Below are 20,741 nucleotides of genomic sequence, written 5' to 3'. Positions count from 1 at the left end.
GATAACATAACATAACATTCTTACCCTCCCTATGTCAGACGGCGGCATGGATTCTCCCAATTTTAAGCTTTATGCCTTAAGTGCTCAGGCCAGTTTTTTACATTTCTGGATTCACCCCACTCCTTTTCAGCCGCATGTCGCGGTTGAAGCCGACCTCGCAGCCCCTTGGCCACTGGACACTGCCCTGTTTGCCCCAGCCGGACACCCACGCACTGAGGTGGACACGGTTGAGACCATGCGTTGGGCCTGAGTGGGACTACGTCGCATTTCTAACGCTCTGATACTATCAGCTAACTCGATGCTGATCGTTCGACATCATGCATTCCCTCCCCTCCAGCCCTCTGGTATGGCCAAACATGCTGCCCGTCTGGGGCTGGCGAAACTGGCAGACCTCTACCCTGGAAGCACCATCTATTCTCTCCCTGCCACCTCTGGCCCATGGACAATCTGCTTTTCTACCAGTTGCGGGCTGCCAGTTGCGGGCTATCTGTAGGGAGCTGCATCCCACGTTCCCCCAGCCTCCTCCTCCTCCTCCTCCTCCTTCCCTTGACTTCATAAATTCGTCCCCCAGCCCCTGGAAGTTGGTTACCAAACTTTATGCCCTCACGCTGGCGGCCACTTCCACCTCCACTGATCGCTCCTGTGTGGCATGGAGGGAAGATCTTGGCATTGATTTCCCCCAGGCCGATTGCCTCTATTGTTGCAACCAAACAAAGAAATTATCACTCAACTATCGCCTGCGTCTTATACACTTTAAATACTTACACAGGCTCTATCGCACCCTGTTCAGCTTCATAAATTGGGTTGCATCCCCAGCGATGGGTGCTTGCGTTGCTCTGCCCCTGCCGAGGACTTCTCTCATCTTGCCTGGTTGTGCCCAAGGGTGTCTGACTTTTAGCAGGAGGTCTGCGCTGCTATTTCCGAGATCACCTCCACTCTGGTTCAGCCCGACTCACCGCTATGCCTCCTAGGCTTTGTTAAGTCTTGTCCTGACACCTCCCGCTGCTTATTCGCCATGATGCTTGTCCTTGCGCGGCGTAGGGCATCCATGTGCTGGGGTCGCAGACCTGCACCTAAGTTTGCCCACTGGCTCGAAGATGCATCGCGCTGCCAGACTCTACTGTCTGAATTCTGGGACCTCAGGCCTGCGAGATCTCGCCCACTCGACATATGGGGCCCCCTAGTGACATACCTTCATACTTGCTCACATCGGAGCCAGACTGCCTCTCCCGCGCTCCCCACCATCATCCTGCCCGTGGCGGCCGCTGGTGCTGGTCAGTAGGCACCTTCTTCCCAGCCTTCATCCCCCCGTTGGGCCTGCTCCTCCCCCTGCAGTGTTGTCTCTCCATTCTACAACTATATAATGGTCAATGGTGTTTTTGCTGTGTTGTACAAGATATTGCTCATTGTCGATTGACTTTTTGGACCTCAGTCGTACTCCGCAAATGCTCCAATGTATATGGTGCTCTGATTTGATGCATAACTGTACTCTGTTCATGCAAATTTGTCAATAAAGGTTTTGGAAAAATAATTAATATATATATATATATATTTGCCTTGATGCCTTATTTTAGTTCTGCTGATATGGCATTTCTTAAATGCATATAGCCCCCAGAAACCAGTCATTCTGGGAAGAAGCAGTCTCTGAGCCCCTAAGACAGGAGACCTGACTTCTTCATTTCTAATTAGTAATGATGCATGCATTTGGTACCAATAAAATACATTTCGCTCTGTTTCTGAGCAAATCTGCTATGTCTGGTGAGTTGCATTCATTTGCTCCTGGGAGGGTGCCAGTATTTCCCCATCAACCACTTTCAAAGCTATCAAATATACCAAAGTATTAAAACAATTTAATCATGCAGTGCACTCAGCTATTTTCTCCCCATATTACTCCTATTCATTTCTCACTGCTGAAACCACCTATTTGACACCTGCATATTTTTTGTGGGCATAAGATAATCATGAATTTATAGCAAATGAAAAAAATTTATATAAAAACCATATCAGAAACTCCACCATCGTGACCTCATTGTCTATATCTGCTACCCTATTACCTTATGTATGTCAAAAGCCAAGATTGCCAAATTAGGCAACAATTTACACAGCAAATTACCATAAAGTAGATCAAGTGTGAGAGAATAGGCATGCACATAAGCTTGCAGTGTTAATGCCAAATCACAGCTAATTTAATTTTCATGTAGTTCACAGGTATGCTGATTATTTGTAAGGTAACACTTCTGTTCCCCCTACTAGAATAATTCATGTCATAATAAATGGATCTTCAGTTCTTGATCCAAGTTGAGTCCTGTCGGGTGAATACTTTCTAAGGAGATTACATACAAGGATTCCAACCTGCGTAGCTTTACTTTCATGTCGCCCCCTTTGATATTTTGTCGTACCGTGTCGATTTCATGGTAAACTAATGAATCAAGGTCAACCTTAGGATATTGCTTTTAAGTAATGTGCCACAGGATAAGGTAGGTCCATATTATTTATCATCTGCTTGTGTTTCAAAATCCTCTTTTTTATAGCAAAGATCTTACTGCCCAGATATTTGTTTCCACGGGGTCATTCACTAACATATACCTTATAATTAATATTGCAGTGAACAGTTTGAAAAGTTTGATTTGAATATTTCTCTACTGATATGCAACACTATACGGCTGTCTGCTGATACTGTTCTTGCTGTCTGCTCTTGCCGTACACTCCACTGAGATGACTAACGTGATCTTCCTACTATTAGTAGTTATATATAATCCTGCTTTTCAATTAAATTAGAATTTTCATTCTTTTTTATAACTCATACATATGTCATGTGATGCATGGTTTTCCTTACTTTCATTAACTGTTATGAACATTTAGGGCCTAATTACGATGTTCGCCTGACAACGTCAGTCCTGGGACCGACTGACCTCCAGTCAGCGGTCCCTACCGCCTAATTAGGATTCCTACATTTCCCGATGGAAGCATGCATTACGGCCTTAAACCGGCCGTAATACATACTCCCCAAGGGAAATGGGAGGTGCTGTTCATCTCTGCACCGCCCCTTCGGCCCCCAGCCGGATGCTGCACACACAAGGGGGCCCTGTTGGGGGTCCCCAAACATGCTATCAGACATGGTAAGCCAGCATGGAAATCATGCCAGAAACCATAAATTGTAATCCCAACATTGGAAAGGCCCACCCTTTGGAATTACGAGTCGGTACCGACTGGCCAACGGTCAGAATCCAGCCGGAATGACCTGCTAGTTTCAATTCCGACACGCTGATACATTATCAGCCCGTCGGAATTGAAACCGACAATGGGGGTCGCACAGCCTCTGACCGAAGGTCGGAGACTGTCCGACCTCCATTGTAATCGGCCCCTTAGTATTGTTTTTAGGTCTCGCCTGTCGATGCGCATGCGCATCGAGCTTGCGAGACTATTGGGGCTTAAACAGTCTTTAAACAACTTGCAAGGAATCGTGGCGATTCCTTGCAGTGCCCGTGAAATACAAGCTTAATGCGCATGCGCTTAAAAGCGCGTGCACATGCCCCCAGCCGCCTGCCTGCCCCTGCTGCTTTCACACCCTCTCGCCGTCTGTTCCCCCTGCTGCGTCATCAAAGGCTTTCACGGCCGGCCGGCCGTGCTTTCAGTTTCACTGCCGGCCGGCCGTGTAAAGTGCACTTCAAAGGCCGCTCTCCCTGCTCCGCCCCCTGTAAGTGCTCTTGTTTTACTCTTCAGCACACACTTTTAGAAAGTGCATGCCTCTGCTCTCAATCTCCTTCACCCCTGAAATCCCCGCTCCTCTGGTCTTTTAAACCTCCTCTCCACCGGTTTCCATTCTTTTTTCGAACATTGGAATGCCTCCCAAGCTGCCCCCCCCGCCATTCAGACTTCCCCGCCATCATCCGCTCCAGTTTAACAGCCACGCGGGATATTAGTTTCACTTTCACGGCCGTGTCATGCTTGTTGGGACTTTCATTTTGGTGAGTGAGTGAGCCTGCAGTCATCAGCCTTATTTAAGATTAATTGATTTTCTCAAAATAACAAGATGTTTGACCCTCTCCAGACTACTCGAACCCTGTTCCGCAGCTTCGAAGGCGAACTCTCTTGACGCGCCCTCACTTTGCTTTCACCGAGGCGCCATCTGGAGCATGATTACTTTCCCGCTTCAGTTTCCTATCAGGCGCCATCTGTCTTTCCTTAGTTTATGGCTTTCCTATACCACTCGCAGGCACCTACCCCCTCCCTTCTCTCCCTCCCTCTTCGTCCGCTCCAGTTTAACGGCCACGCGGGAAATTAGTTTCACTTTCATGGCCGTGTCATGCTTGTTGTTTCGGCCGTGTGTCTTGTCTTCATTTTTTCTTTGCTCTCTGACGATCACAGCAGACCAGCTAATGTCTCGCTCTACCCTCCCCACACCAACACTTTGTCGCTTTCAGCCCGTTCTTGCAGATCAGCTCAAGCCTTGCGATGCTCTCCCCACACCATAACTTCCTATCGCTGCTTGGTTTACTTCTCCAGTCACTTCGCTATAGCCGCCTGCTAAGTAAAACAGGTAACAGGAGGCTACTTCTCTGTGCTTCCGAATTGCTGGAGCACATCAAGCCTTAAGTCTTGGGCTTGCCCCGTGATGCAGCCCCAACAACCCCGTTCCGGCATCACTGCCCTGTTCATCCCACAGATGGCTGATCCTCCACTCCTATCGCACGCGGACAGTGCAGTCAGCAGCAGGTACATACCAAACAAAACAGGTAACCGGAGGCTGGATCTCCATGCTTCCCGGACTAACTCCAGTTCCGTAGCCTTTTTCTAATGTTAACGCATGTATACCCCATAAATTATGTGTTCCTTGACTCACAATGCTAATAAACCTACCTAACCTTCCAGCGGAGCCACTTGAAGGAATGTAAACCGTGCAAAACATTTTCTTTCGGGTCACTGTGTTAAAAGTATCTGCTGCGAAGCTCATTAAACCAGTTGCTAAAAAGTGCTTGAGAAAGTATTCAACAAACACAGAGCCGGTTATTACTTAGCTCTCGCTTTCTTTTAATGAAGTCTTAGTCTGTTTCTCTCTAAGAACAAATTAAAACAAACTTCGGCGTCTCTACTCCTTTAATTATGTAGGCTGGCATCTTTCTGTGTGCAGCCACATTTGCTTCTTTCCACAGAACACTGTTAGAAACTCCTTATCAAAGGAGTTTTATTGCCTCCTTATTCAAACCGGAGTCGAAGTCAAAATGAGTGCATGGAAATGCTGCACAGAAGCAGGGTATTTAGAAAGTCAGCAGTCCATCTAACCTCCTTAGGATGCGATTTTGCTCCCGCATGCCCCATAATTATTCTTTCCTTACAATACTACGAGTACAACGTAGATTTACATAAAACATGTTTATTTACTACAAACAATACATAATTGTCATAAATTAACAAGCACTGGCGTTGCCAATAGGTCTCGCAGTAGGAAAGTTGGAGCTATTGGTTTTGTAAATGACAAAGCCCTTTATGTTTTTAAAATAAAAATACAAATAAAAGGCATTGTTATTTGCAATTGTAATAGCTCCAACTTTCCTACTGCGAGACCTATTGGCAACGCCAGTGCTTGTTTGAAGTGTGAGTACCTCATTTAAATGGCAGAGTTTCTAACTCATTTATCAAAAATGAACACAACAGTAAAACAACTGCAAGAATCACAGGCCCAAATGTATTTTCCGGTACAGCCTCAGCACAATCATTTTTTTGCAACATATTGCATCAAGGAGGCATCACTGGGAGTGGATCAGTATAAACACCCACAGGTTGTGTTGCAAAGCCTAGTCTACTAACCTTGCATCACAAACTAACATCTACTGAAACCATGCACAAACAAGGGAGAAAGTGTTGATTTCTCTTTAAACCAAAGTATTGTATGTGTACAACAGTGCACAGCACACATCCAATCTGTCAGAACATTCCACTTTTGTCTCTACACAAGAATTTGTGCTTGAAGAGTATGCTTCCATTAGAAATCTAGTTTTAGGCCGGACACACTCACATCTGCATCATGTTGCAAAGCTGTGTTTCAAGCACGGCAGTCATTGTGTATTATCACCGTGGTGAACACCGGCAGCAGGCCAATCTTTGTACACCGGTTGTTGCACTTTGTTTTTTTTCTTTTACACAACACAGCAGATCAAATTTTGATACTCCACTGCATGAAATCTGGGTAAATCTGTTCCACAGAAAATAGATCTTGAGACGTTACCATTTAAAGAACTCCTCATTGACGTAAACAGTGTTTGTGTGCGTCCACTTGGTTATTTTTACACGCATTCAATCAAAGCTCCCCCTAATCTCGGGATATTTAGACCATTTACTCCTACTGAGCCTCGGGCCCCTGTGGTACCACAATTCTATAATGTTGACAATCACTGTAGGAATAGGCCCAATGTTGTGACACAACATAGATTTGATTTACTCTCGGGCCTAGAGGCGTGTGACTGACGTGAGGACTCTGAGGGACAGGGAGGGCTGACCTGAGATGTATGGAACCCGCACAAGTAACAAGCATTGGAAATGCAATAGGTCTCGCATAGAAAAGTTGTAGTTATTGGTCTTGTAAATTACATATTTTATTTATTTGTTGGTTTTTAAAATTGCTAAATTGATGGCTTTGTCATTTACAATGCCAATAGTTATAACTTTCGCGAATGTGACACCTATAGCATTTGGAATGCAACATGTTTTGTATTTACGTCACTTAGATGGCAGCTCTGGTCGTTAGGCCACATCTCTAGAGAGCAGGAAAGTGCAGCAGGGGAGAGAAGCAGAGCAATGCAATAGGTCTCGCATTAGGAAAGTTTGAGCTATTGGTATTGTAAAGGACACATTTTTTATTTATGTGCTTGTTTTGAAAATAGCGAAATTAATAGCTTTGTTATTTACAATGGCAATAGTTTTATCTTTCGCAAATGTGACACCTATTGTAACACAATATGTGTTGTGAGGGTGAGTGAGGGTGAGGGGTTGAGGGTGAGTGAGGGTGAGGGGTTGAGGGTGAGTGAGGGTGAGGGTGAGTGAGGGTGAGGGGTTGAGGGTGAGGGGTTGAGGGTGAGTGAGGGTGAGGGTGAGTGAGGGTGAGGGTGAGGGGTTGAGGGTGAGTGAGGGTGAGGGTGAGGGGTTGAGGGTGAGTGAGGGTGAGGGGTTGAGGGTGAGGGTGAGTGAGGGTGAGGGGTTGAGGGTGAGTGAGGGTGAGTGAGGGTGAGGGGTTGAGGGTGAGTGAGGGTGAGGGTGAGTGAGGGTGAGGGGTTGAGGGTGAGTGAGGGTGAGTGAGAGTGAGGGTGAGTGAGGGGTTGAGGGTGAGTGAGGGGTTGAGGGTGAGTGGGGGTTGAGGGTGAGTGGGGGTTGAGGGTGAGTGAGGGTGAGGGGTTGAGGGTGAGTGAGGGTGAGGGTGAGGGGTTGAGGGTGAGTGAGGGTGAGGGTGAGTGAGGGTGAGGGTGAGGGGTTGAGGGTGAGTGAGGGTGAGTGAGGGTGAGGGTGAGTAAGGGTGAGGGTGGGTGAGGGTGAGTGAGGGTGAGTGAGGGTGAGTGAGGGTGAGTGAGGGTGAGTGAGGGTGAGGGTGAGGGTGAGTGAGGGTGGGTGAGGGTGAGTGAGGGTGAGTGAGGGTGAGTGAGGGTGAGTGAGGGTGAGGGTGAGTGAGGGTGAGGGTGAGTGAGGGTGAGGGTGAGTGAGGGTGAGTGAGGGTGAGGGTGAGTGAGGGTGAGTGAGGGTGAGTGAGGGTGAGGGGTTGAGGGTGAGTGAGGGTGAGGGGTTGAGGGTGGGTGAGGGTGAGTGAGGGTGAGGGGTTGAGGGTGAGGGGTTGAGGGTGAGTGAGGGTGAGGGTGAGGGTGAGGGGTTGAGGGTGAGGGGTTGAGGGTGAGTGAGGGTGAGGGTGAGTGAGGGTGAGTGAGGGTGAGGGGTTGAGGGTGAGTGAGGGTGAGTGATGGTGAGGGTGTGGGGTTGAGGGTGAGTGAGGGTGAGGGTGAGTGAGGGTGAGGGGTTGAGGGTGAGTGAGGGTGAGGGTGAGTGAGGGTGAGGGTGAGTGAGGGTGAGGGGTTGAGGGTGAGTGAGGGTGAGTGAGGGTGAGTGAGAGTGAGGGTGAGTGAGGGTGAGTGAGGGGTTGAGGGTGAGGGGTTGAGGGTGAGTGAGGGTGAGGGTGAGGGGTTGAGGGTGAGGGGTTGAGGGTGAGTGAGGGTGAGGGGTTGAGGGTGAGTGAGGGTGAGTGAGGGTGAGGGTGAGGGGTTGAGGGTGAGTGAGGGTGAGTGAGGGTGAGGGTGAGTGAGGGTGAGGGTGAGTGAGGGTGAGTGAGGGTGAGGGGTTGAGGGTGAGTGAGGGTGAGTGAGGGTGAGTGAGGGTGAGGGTGAGTGAGGGTGGGTGAGGGTGAGTGAGGGTGAGTGAGGGTGAGTGAGGGTGAGTGAGGGTGAGGGTGAGTGAGGGTGAGTGAGGGTGAGTGAGGGTGAGGGTGAGTGAGGGTGAGGGTGAGTGAGGGTGAGGGTGAGTGAGGGTGAGGGTGAGTGAGGGTGAGTGAGGGTGGGTGAGGGTGAGTGAGGGTGAGGGTGAGTGAGGGTGAGTGAGGGTGAGGGTGAGTGAGGGTGAGTGAGGGTGAGGGGTTGAGGGTGAGGGGTTGAGGGTGAGTGAGGGTGAGGGGTTGAGGGTGAGTGAGGGTGAGTGAGGGTGAGGGTGAGTGAGGGTGAGGGTGAGTGAGGGTGAGGGGTTGAGGGTGAGTGAGGGTGAGGGTGAGTGAGGGTGAGTGAGGGTGAGGGGTTGAGGGTGAGTGAGGGTGAGGGTGAGTGAGGGTGAGGGGTTGAGGGTGAGTGAGGGTGAGGGGTTGAGGGTGAGGGGTTGAGGGTGAGTGAGGGTGAGGGTGAGTGAGGGTGAGTGAGGGTGAGGGGTTGAGGGTGAGGGTGAGTGAGGGTGAGGGGTTGAGGGAGGGTGAGGGTGAGGGTGAGTGAGGGTGAGGGGTTGAGGGTGAGTGAGGGTGAGGGGTTGAGGGTGAGTGAGGGTGAGGGTGAGGGGTTGAGGGTGAGTGAGGGTGAGGGTGAGGGGTTGAGGGTGAGACAGACAGAGCAGACGGCGCAAACACACACAGGAGGCTGCACGTACGGCAATCGCAGAAGGCTCACGCACACAGCGTGCATAAGGTATACCTACATAGCAGATGACGAAGTGAATGTACACACAAACTGTGCCTACAACAGTAAATGCATTCCTTTAGAGAACACACACTTAGAGTATACAAAACATGGCGCACGCCTGCGGGCATAGTCACAAATAGGCACCCATACAGTCTGCGAGTACAGCAGACGCATGCACACAGCAGAAGGCAGCCTGCATAGAAAGACACGAGTGGAGCGCACACGCAGGGACATTCACAGCGTCCACATGCACAGAGCGGGGTCACAGCTGACGCGGCGCTCGTGCAGGATACAATACACATGATTGAAGAGAGAGACAACTTGGAGGAATGCTTGTAGGTGTGTGTGTAGACGATGAGGGTGTGAAGCAGCAGGAATTTAATCTCCTATTTTTTTATATGAAATGTTGAGTTGCCCATAAAACCGTGTCTTGTTAAAAGGGTTATAAAAATAGTTATGATTAAAATCCGTGACTCGCTCAGTTTTCTGATTGACATTGTATCAGCTGGGATAGATAGTCAAAGCTGTCTAGTAGAAACTTCCAGTAAATTAGTATCGGGAGAGGCGGCATAACATGATTATTCGCTCTGCATAGGAGCTCTTTAGATGATGCAGTCTAATAAAAAAAATAGAGGTTTGCCAATGACATTTTGCTCCAAATTCAAAGATACAGCTAACTGCTGATTTACCTTAATCAGTGACACGGTGAAGCATGAACGCATGCGGTAATGACGGAGATACAGTTCTTGACCCGAGTTACAGTTTCACGTTTCTTACTGGGGGTTGTTTTGCAACTTTACAGATTGGAATAATAATAATCCACTTTGCTGAACAATATAACATGTGAATTCACCACGAACCTATTGCAACTCGGTGTAAAAAGATAAAATCCCAAATCAAGACACAAGTATTGTTGCAAAAGGTGGTGTGAAGCAGCAGGAAAAGACAGCACCAACCCTAACGAAAACGAGTCAAAAGAAACACGAGAGACGGCGGAGGGCATTGCTGTGGGGAGGGGGGAGGAGAAATGCGACACGACGGGCAGGGGAGGGGGCGGAGCGGGTAAAAAAAAAACAAGACGGAGAGAAGGCAGAGAAGGGGAGGGGGAGGAGAAATGCGACACGGCGGGCAGGGGAGGGGGCGGAGCGGGTAGAGCGGCATGTGGGTGTGAAGCAGCCGGGGCCTTTGAAGTGAAGCTAAGCTTCACTTCAAAAGGTGTGGGAGGAATGCGGCTGAGGGAACAGACGGCGATTTGGTGATGTGCACGCGCATTTTAGGTCAATGCGCAAGCGCATTGACCTAAAAGCCACGGGCACAGCACCAAATCGCCGCAGTTAGGTAAACTTTGTTTAAAGCCCTATAGTCTCGCTCTGCTCAATGCGCATGCGCATTGACAGGCGAGACCTAAAAATGAGTCATAATAACGTCATCTCTTGGAACATTGCGGGACTGGGTGCTAAGTTTGAGGACTGTAATTGGATCAGATATATAAAGCAGTATCAGATAATCTGTTTGCAGGAGACCTGGTCTGTTGAATGTAACTATTTCTTAGAAGGCTATAAGGCATTCTATGTCCCCGCAACTATATCCACCAGGGGAAGACCTAAGGGGGGGATGGTCACGTACATCTCCGTTGCATTGTCTTGCAAAGTACGCAGAGTTTCATCTTCTAATTTCGGTATTATTGGTCTAACTTTAATTGGAGAAAACTGCATAGCTGGTCTGGTCAATTTTTATAATGCTGTAAATTTATGCTCAGCCTCTAGTCAGATATCAATGCTGAATGTTTTTATTTGGTGTCAATGAAACAATGCCATCACAATCTTATGATCATGGGTGACTTTAATGTTCACCCCTGTGGTGACCCCCTATTGAAAAGTATTCTGGATCTGAACTGAGGGGGAACTCTTTAATGACTTATTGAACGATCTGGATGTAATACCGACTATGGCATTGATGGATCCCGCCAAGAGTTTTGAGATCCCCACTTTCAAGGGGCATGGAAAGGGGACCTTTATTGACTATGTATTAATTTCATTTGCAATGCAGCCCTTTGTGGACTCTTTTAGCATTGAAGATAGTGAATTTAGTGATCACAATCCGCTAACTGTTCACTTGAGGGGCCCGTGGATAGCCAAGGAAGGACCAATCCACATTACGGGCAGGGTGAGCACAACTGATGGGAGACGCCGATTGAGATGGTCGAAGATCACGCCAGATATGCTGTATACAGATATTAAAGTCACTTGTGCAGACGAAATTAGGGTATGTACTCAAGATGACACTCAGCCAAGCGAGGTCCTCAATGTGTTCCAAAGTCTCTCTGACAAGGTCTCTCAGCTGCTGTCGGCACCATCAAAAAAATTAGAGAACTTGGGACCAAAATGGTTTAGTCATGACTGTTCTAAAGCTGCAAGGAACTTAAGGATGTCACTAGTAGCAAAACCAAGAGTAAAGGCTACAGTCCAACTATGCCGAAAGGAATATAAATCTATTATTGCCAAATGTAAAGAATCTCTAAGGGAAGAGGCTTGGAATGAGATTCTTGATCCCACCACCTTGCGGTGTAGCTCTAGATTCTGGGCCGTTATGAGGAAACCTTTCCGGGTTCAGGAGCTGGCTGATGGTTTGGAATGTCACATACTAAAGGGGGAGTGGGAAGAATACTTCAAACAATTATATTGCGGCCCGACGGATGAAGACTCCAACCACGTACCCTTTACCAGTGGTGAATGGATTAGTATAGATAGAAGTGAGGTCATCGAGGGTATTGTGGGGCTAACAGCCGGGAAAGCACCCGGCCCTGATGGGATTCCTCCTCACTTATTTAAATCTGAGCCAATCTTTTGGGCACCAATATTAGAGTCTGTTTTTAATACTGCCATAAAAAGTGGTTGCCCACAATCATGGGGGGTCTCTACGATTGTCCCGGTTTTTAAAAAGGGGGACAAGGGTAGCCCACATTGTTATAGACCCATTTCATTAATAGACTCTATGGTTAAAATAATAGGAAGGATACTACTGCAGAGACTCTCAGACTGGGTGATGGAAAATAACATCATGTCCATCTCTCAGTATGGTTTCTGCAGTGGCCGTTCAACAATAACTCAATGCCATAACTTATTCCTAATTTTAAGTAAGTACACTGTAGCTCAAATGGTACCATCCATCTCGCCTTCATGGACTTGTCCTCAGCCTTCGACTGTGTGAACAGGGGAAGGTTGTGGCAGTCCATGAGGGCGAAGGGTGTAGACAGTGGAATTGTTGATTTTCTTGTTGATCTTCACAGTAATACTAGAGCAAATGTCAGATATTCCCAAGATATGAGCGTAACAGACAATTTTAATATTAGAAAGGGTGTTCGTCAAGGATGTATCTTGGCCCCATTTCTTTTTAATTTTTATATTAATGATCTAGATAGCGTCTTACAGAAGGTAGCGGCTGACTGTCCTAGAGTCGGCAGGCGCGAAATTCCTGTTCTCTTATACGCAGATGATGCGGTTTTAATATCTAGAACTGAGAGGGGCCTTCAAGCTTTATTAAATGCTTTTAATTCATTCATGACGGATAGAGACCTTTTGGTTAACAACTCGAAATCATTTGTCATGCAGGTAGGCCAACAACCTAGCAGGAACTTCTTATTTAAAATTGACGAAGCAGTTATCCCTATATCAAATACATTGTCCTATCTTGGGGTTCTTTTTGATACCAAATTAAATTGGGGGCCACATCTTGTAAAAAAGAAAGGAGAATTAGTCAGAGTGAATGTCTCTATTTTTAACTTTGCATCAAAACGAGGGAAAAAAACTACAGGTGCCATGTTGAAACTTTATAATGCCAAATCAATAGCAACTGCCACATACGGTAGTGAAATATGGGGGTATGTCGGTGGTGAACAGCTGCAGACTGCCCAGAATTTCTTTCTAAAACGTCTCCTGTGTGTACCCGTAGGTACGTCCAATCTTGCAGTTCACGAAGAACTGGGGGCTCAATATCTAAGTGACTCTTTTTCCTTACGCCCCCTGACATGCTGGATAAAACTATGGTTGAATCAGGATATACCACTGACACATCTGATTGTGAGGGACTGTCTGATCCAGGATAAGGTATTGGACATTCCTTGGATAAAATACCTGAAATCCAGCTTTACTAGGCTTGGTCGTCTTGACTTGTTCGAACACCCAAACCGGATTGTCAAGGGGGATCTTGAGGTACTGAAACGGGCCTTTCTTGAGGATAGGAAGATCCAGAGGGAAGGAGTTGAGCTCCAGAAACAAAGTGTGAGAAAATTTGTCATGCTTAAAACGTGCGAAACTACTGAGCCATATTTACTGGGCTCACTAAGTTCGCATGAAAAGTTCCTGCTAACAAGGTTTAGGTTGAATCTTTTTCATCATCTGCTGATTAGGCCAAAAACTGATATTTTTAAAAGGATCGCAGCACCCTGCGGCTGCGACGGAAAGTCTCCGCAGGACATGCTGCATTTTATATTTTTATGTAGATTTTATGAATACCCACGCAAGCGCTATCTGGTGACTCTTTTAAAAAGACTTAATTTTACTCAGATCAGACCTGCATTGCTGTATTTACAACTTTTACACAGTGACAGCATTCTCCAAATTATGGAATTTTTAAAATTGACTATCAAGTTGAGAAATTGTTTGGATCAGTAGTGGACCTTTGTGATGAATGTATTCATTCTTTGTGATTTCAATGTAATGAAGATAGCACATCCCTGCACCTTTTGCACTTTGTCAGATATGTGTTTATAACTAATGAGCTTTGAATTGTGATGTTTTCTTATATGTACTTTTATGGTTTGAACAAAAACCGAAATAACGTTTTTTATTGATTATTGATTAAAGAACTCCTCATTGCCTGTCATTCAAGATCAGTATCTTTGCTGGGATCCATAGCATCTGGAGCAGCAAAAGTGTATATTTGGAAACCATGAAATGGGGAAGAATAAGGATAGAAAGCCCAATCCTACTAGATACAGAGAATCCTATTCCCTCTTCTTGAAAAAGCAAAGCAAATAAAGAATCTTCTCTTATCTCTGCATCTTCTCACACCCAAATATATGGACGAGCATATGCAAGAAGAACACATAGCTAGTAGGAGTTTCTGTATCAAATGCACTCTTCATTCCAGATGTTTTAAATGTTACAATAATCTGTAAATGAAATGGAATCAATCATTTCCTTAAAGGTAAGTGATGATACTATGTCTTCTGTAAAATCTCCGATGATGTCACTATTGATGTGATTGATGAGGTTCTATACAAGTTTGCCAATTTTGATTGGAGAAATTATTGGTGAAATAATTAATAATTTGAAAAAAACATAACAGGAGGGTTATGGCTTCATACCTCTTTAGCTGGTAAATTATTGAGGTTTGAGAATTTGGGTCGTAAACATAGCATCAACTCAACTTTTGTTTTTTTTATGATACAGCTGAGTACTATGATTTCCTACACATCCTAAACTCGAACGTTGAGGTTATTTCAGTGGATATATTTAAATATATAACTAAAGTGCTAAATGCAAGAATTTGCAAACTCTGTGGTTCTGAAATTCTGGACCCTACTGTTGTCCCGGTATCGAGGCCGATATCCGTGTCCCGAAACATCAACGTACCCTGACGAATTTGGTGTCGACGAACCGATAATGATTAGGACATCATTCCTATGTATTTGCGTCATGATCGAGGCATGCTAACACCCCTGAATCGTAGTTTCCGTCCCAACCCCCAGACTCCATTTTGTAAACGGTATCCATCTTGTGTCTTGCCCTCATGATAAGTCAATTAAAGGTCGAGCTTGATCTAAAAGGACACGTCCACCTTCCCTGACTTCCCCCTGACCTGTCCCAACTGACTCCCTTGCCTCCAGCCAAACCTGTTTAGGCAGCTCCTCGCCCAGTGGCCAAACCCGATAGCATCAATGTACAACATACCATAAACCATTCACCGCGCACAGATCATGTTTTCTACACACATACACACCTGTCCACGCTCCCTGTTTATGGCCAGTTTTATGACTAGGAGGTGCCTTCCTTTATTGGGGTTTCACCGATATCTGATGGGAGTTCCGGGCTTGGCTGAGTAATCTATCACGAATTGGACATCTAAAATACGGGCTTGCCTACATGACTTCGCTCTTTTGTATTATTGTAGAAATATGTGTATAGCCATATCATAAACTCAAGAATTCTTGCCTGCAGCTATTATTTTTGTATATAAGGAGAAGGCTGGTTCTGTAAAAACGAACAGTCTCCTGAGAACACATGACCCGTGTTTGTCGTGCTTCTAGGACACCTGTTACTTGGTAGCTATCAATAAAACTTGATCTCTGACTCGACTAGAAGACTCCGTGTTTCTGTGGTCCGGAACAGGGAGAACTCAGAGGTCTTCGGGTGTTATCCCCTGGCACCAAACGGGTTCCTAAAAACCCGTTACCTCAGTTGGCGCCCAACGTGGGGCGGTATCAAGCGGCGACGGTCCAAGCCAGATGTTCGTGAGGAGCTTCGTGTGAAAATTCCGGAGGACGGCCAGCCACTTCAGCGACCCCTGTATGTCGACGTGGTTCCGAAGGTCTTTACTGCGAGGTTCCCCGCGTCCCGACGGCTACGAAGGACTGCTGCCCTGACTATCGCCTTGTTTTGGACCCAGTGATCCTTGGTAGAGCAAAACGATAGACGAGTCTTCTAGCGACGTCACCGATCTTCAAATACTTCAGTTAAGTATAAGTGGAGCGTCTCCCAGTCCTTAGTTTGTCCTTAGTTTTTGGTATCCTTGAGATACGCCTTGATTTGGTACTTACAAGCCCCAAAGCCGAAGGACTTGTGTATTCACGAGAAATATCGTAACAGATAATCCTTTGAAGTTTGAAGCTAGACTAGTGAGCAAAGATGCCTGGTTTTAGCAGACTTGGAAACTTGTTTTGTCTTGGTTGTAGAAAGGACTCCCGATTAGAGGATTCCTGTCCGGTTCCTCCGATTGGAACTCCAACATACGAGCTCTACGTAAAGCACGGCGTAGGTCCTATCACATATAATGAAGTGTGGATAAAATACACCCGCAAGGATGGTGTTTTAAAATGGCCCCAATATGGAAGTTTCGACTCAGAAATATTAGATAACCTAGAAGTCAAATTATTTAAGAGAAAAGCCCGGCCGGCGATGTTTGACTCTTTTCGCTTATGGCGCAAAGAAGCCAAACAGAAAGAAATAAAGTTAGCAAAAAGGAATAAAAGAGGTATGTCAATGGTGCAAGCTGCCGTTGCATACAGGGATAACGAGGAAGAGCAAGAAAACGAACAAATACTTAGGAGCAAGAAACTAGCAGTAGATAAATGCTACCCGATGTTACCAAATAAGGGACAAGGTCAAGAGGAAAGATCCGAGAAAGATCCATTAATGTCCCACTTATTAAGCTCACCTCCACCGTATGCGTTAGACGCTACTACAACGCCAAAGCGTTTTTCTATACCACGCCCCGGCGCACGAAACACAGCTCTTGCACACACGCCAGCTACTCTTCAGCTGGTTCCTACTTCTCCGGCGCAGCCTTCTCAAAGGCCGCCATCTTTGCTACATACTCCATCTACTTCTACCACTTTGCCTACAGCTCCAACTGTTCCCTATGATACTACGTCTGTCACTGTTTCAACTTCCTCTACTATTGCCTCTACTTCTTCTTTGCCTCAGCTGTTTTTTCCGATGCACTTGCTCCTCCGCAAGCTTCTCCTTCTATTAGACAAAGAGTGACAGGTACCGTCACTGGTCTGCTTTCACCTTTCTTCGGGTCGCCTAGAACGACCCCTAAAACAGAACATAGACAGTTGCGTAGTCAACTGCCTGATTACGAGGAAAGACGAGTGCTGAATGAATTAGCACGCCAATGGATTACGGACACTGTTAGATATGATGTTCAGTCTGTTATGGAAGTTTTCCGTCAATGGAATGCACCCACTCAGAGATACGTATTCGAAGAAATGTGTGTATATCTAGGCGAAGATGTAAAGACAAATGATCCCAAATATACAATGAACGAACTATGGCGTACACGCTTTAAGTTCTATGAAGGTATGATTATAGGTGCAGATGTTGAGAAAGCGATAGAATTATTGCTCTCTTATAGGAGTAAAGGAAACGTCTCTAGATCATGTCATGAAGACGATGCACCAGACGGGAAAAGAGCGAGACAGTACCCCATGAGAGAGGTTCCTCCGGTTTGGAGGGAAGGTGATGCGAATGCGAATCCACCGATTCTGCCTCATTTCCAGCGTGTATGGGTACATGTCCCCTGGAAAAGATCCGATGTCTTAGCACTAAAGCAGACATTGCCTGATCCTCGTAAAAACCCGACTGGGTATTATAAGGAGTTATCTCAAACTGCAAGCTCATGTATAATGAATTTAGCGGACATAGACATGTTGTTCGGGAACGTTGTTCCACATCCTCTATGGAGCAAAATACGTCATACGAACCATGACCAAGAACTAGGTGACTCATGGGTGAACATTGCCGCTATCGATGCTAGACAAATTGGTGGTTCTAAACCTGAGCCGTTAATAGCTGAACTTCCCGGTAGAATTATCGCGTACATGAAAACGATAATGCCCGAGGTACGCGTAAACTGGGACAAGCTATCTGCGTGCAAGCAGAAGAAAGATGAGAATGTGTCTGACTTCTTCACAAGATTTGAGGAGACTTTCACCGATCATAGTGGTCAGGATATGGCTACCGAGGGTGGTCAAAGATTGTTTGTAGACAAGTTCGTACATAATTTAATCCCTGAACTGTGTAATAAACTAAAAGATTCAGAGAGTGCTTGGGCTGTCTCTACGTCAGCTCAAATTTTAGCTACAGCCCAGTACTATGAAAATAGGCGCAAAGACGAGCTAGATAAAGCCGACAAAAAGACGAAATATTTAAAAACTAAAGTTCTTCTCCAGCAAGCTTATCCGCCTCGTACGGCTAGTCAGCCCAATTATCAACCACAACAGCAGTATTCGAGAAACGCGCAAGGAAACGAGTTTTCCCACCAGCGTATTGCTTATGGCCCGAATCAATGTGCGTATTGCAAGGAAGAGGGTCACTTTAAAAGTAATTGTCCGGCTCTTGCGCGACGTCTGAGCGGTGCTTCAGGTGTAAGGGGAAGAGGTGTTCAACATGCCCCTAGAGGTAGGGGCCGTGGTAATTTCACGCAGAATACAACTTCTTTTCCGCCTCAGAATTCGATGAACAGCTTTGACCAACAGAATAATGCATCATCTAGGTCAGCTCAGTACTATGCTGACGACTATTACACCGAACACGAAAATGAGGGTAATGATTGCTAGGACAGCCATGGACAAAGAGAGGGAGTTGTTTCAGTTCCAGTAGATCAGAATGGACCTTATGTTGAGGTGATCGCCTCAGGAGTGTCAGAGTCATTTCTGCTGGATACTGGTGCTACAAAAAGTTCTATCATGCACTCAAAACTTCCTGGCGCACCTTTGTCCGGCGAAATGAATGTTTCAGTAGGTTTCTCTGGCGCCCCTGTTAGAAACCCGATCTCCAGTCCTGTATCTCTTTCTATTGGCCCATGCGAATTAGAGGCACCCCTCATTCTTACCACAGGTTGCGGTGAAAATTTGTTAGGTTTGGATTTGCTAAAAAGGTTATATGCGACTTTGTACTGTTCACCATTGGGAGTACAGCTTACTTTAGGTAAGAAAATAGTTTCTCCAATGTATGTGTCAAAAGAAAATATTGCAACTGAATTGTCGTGTCTTCCTGATGTACTCTGGGCAAACGGTTCTAATGATGTAGGTCGTTTGGAGATAGCACCGTATGTCATAACGTTGAAAGCCAACGTTAGGTTGCCACGTATTCCCCAATACAAAATATCTAGCGAATGTGAAAAGGCGTTATTGACGATTGTTTATGACCTGATTGATAAAGACGTCATCGAAGAAACAACAGGAAATGTTTGTAACAGTCCAGTCTTACCGGTTTTAAAACGTACCGATCCTTCACAGCCCCCTGTGTATAGGTTCGTGATCGACCTCAGAGAAGTGAACAAGATAGTTATCCCACAGTTTCCAGTTGTCCCCGATATTACTGCTTTATTGACGATGGTTCCAGCTTCAGCAAATTGGTTCTCGGTGATCGACCTGAAGAACGCTTTCTTCAGCATCCCGATTGCTGAGGAGAGTAGAGATATTTTCGGATTTAATTTAGGAGGACGAAGCTTCCGCTTCAAGTGCGCTCCTCAAGGCTATTGCGAAAGTCCTTCAATATTCAGTCAGGCCCTGAAAACACAACTAGACACAAATGTTCTACCGAATGGTTCAACTCTGATTCAGTACGTAGACGATCTGCTGATCGCTGCAGACACTGAAGAGATTTGCAAGAAAGCTATGTTACCATTATTGCATCACTTATGTGATATGAAGCACAAAGTCTCTCTTTCCAAACTACAATTTTGCCGACAAGAAGTAACCTACTTAGGTCACATCTTGTCGAAGGAGGGAAGGAGACTGACACCAGAAAGAATACAGGCAATCGCAGAACTGAGTGCCCCAAGGACACAGAGAGAGGTTCGAGCCTTCTTGGGCATTACATCGTACTGTAGACAATGGATACCGAATTTCTCACTACTAGCTAAACCCTTGCTGGCACTACTCTGCAAAGACACGCCAAATCCTATGCCTTGGTCTGAAGATTGCCAGACGAGTTTCCACGAGTTGCGTGATGCATTGTGTTCGGCTCCTGTGTTGGGAAACCCCAACTACAGCAAGCCTTTTACATTATATGTCCATGAGAAGGAAGGTTGTGCCTTATCAGTTTTAACACAACATTTTGGGGACAGACAGCGCCCATGCGCGTATTTTTCGGCAACTCTAGACCCTGTGGCTAAAGCCCTACCAAGTTGTCTGAGGGCTACCGCCGCAGCAGCTGTCTGCATCCGACAATCCGCTGGATTAGTCATGAATAATACTCTGATCGTTATGGTTCCACATACAGTAGACATTTTACTAAACAGGACGAAGACACAACACCTTACCAGCGCTCGACTATCCAGTTACGAACTTACACTGCTAGCAAGTCACATCCACATAAAGAGGTGTGATACACTGAACCCCGCAACGTTATTACCCATTCCGACAGGAACAGACGAGATTGATAAACATGACTGCTGTTTTAGGACAGAAGAAGAGACAAAAGGGAGAGTAGACTTACAGGACACTCCCCTTCCTGAATGCAACGATACTTTATGGGTTGATGGTTCATGTTTCAAGCTGCCGAATGGTGATACGACTGCCGCATATGCCGTAACGACATTACACACCATTATAGAGACCGCGCGCATTTCCCATAATTCTGCACAAGCTGCAGAGCTAATTGCGCTTACCAGAGCATGTGTGCTAGCGAAAGGAAAGCGAGTGAATGTGTACACTGACAGCCAATACGCCTTTGGTGTGGCTCACAGTTTTGGGAGATTGTGGCGTGAACGTGGATTTCTTACGTCACATGGTGCAAAGATACAACATGGTCAGCTAGTTAATGAGCTCCTCCAGTCACTGACCTTGCCACTACAAGTTGCCATTATAAAATGCAG

The sequence above is a fragment of the Lissotriton helveticus genome, chromosome 10 (genome assembly GCF_964261635.1).
Source record: "Lissotriton helveticus chromosome 10, aLisHel1.1, whole genome shotgun sequence".
NCBI classification, from domain to species: Eukaryota; Metazoa; Chordata; class Amphibia; order Caudata; family Salamandridae; genus Lissotriton; species Lissotriton helveticus.
The sequence above is the reverse complement of the archived record's forward strand: the minus strand, read 5'-3'. Positions refer to the sequence as shown.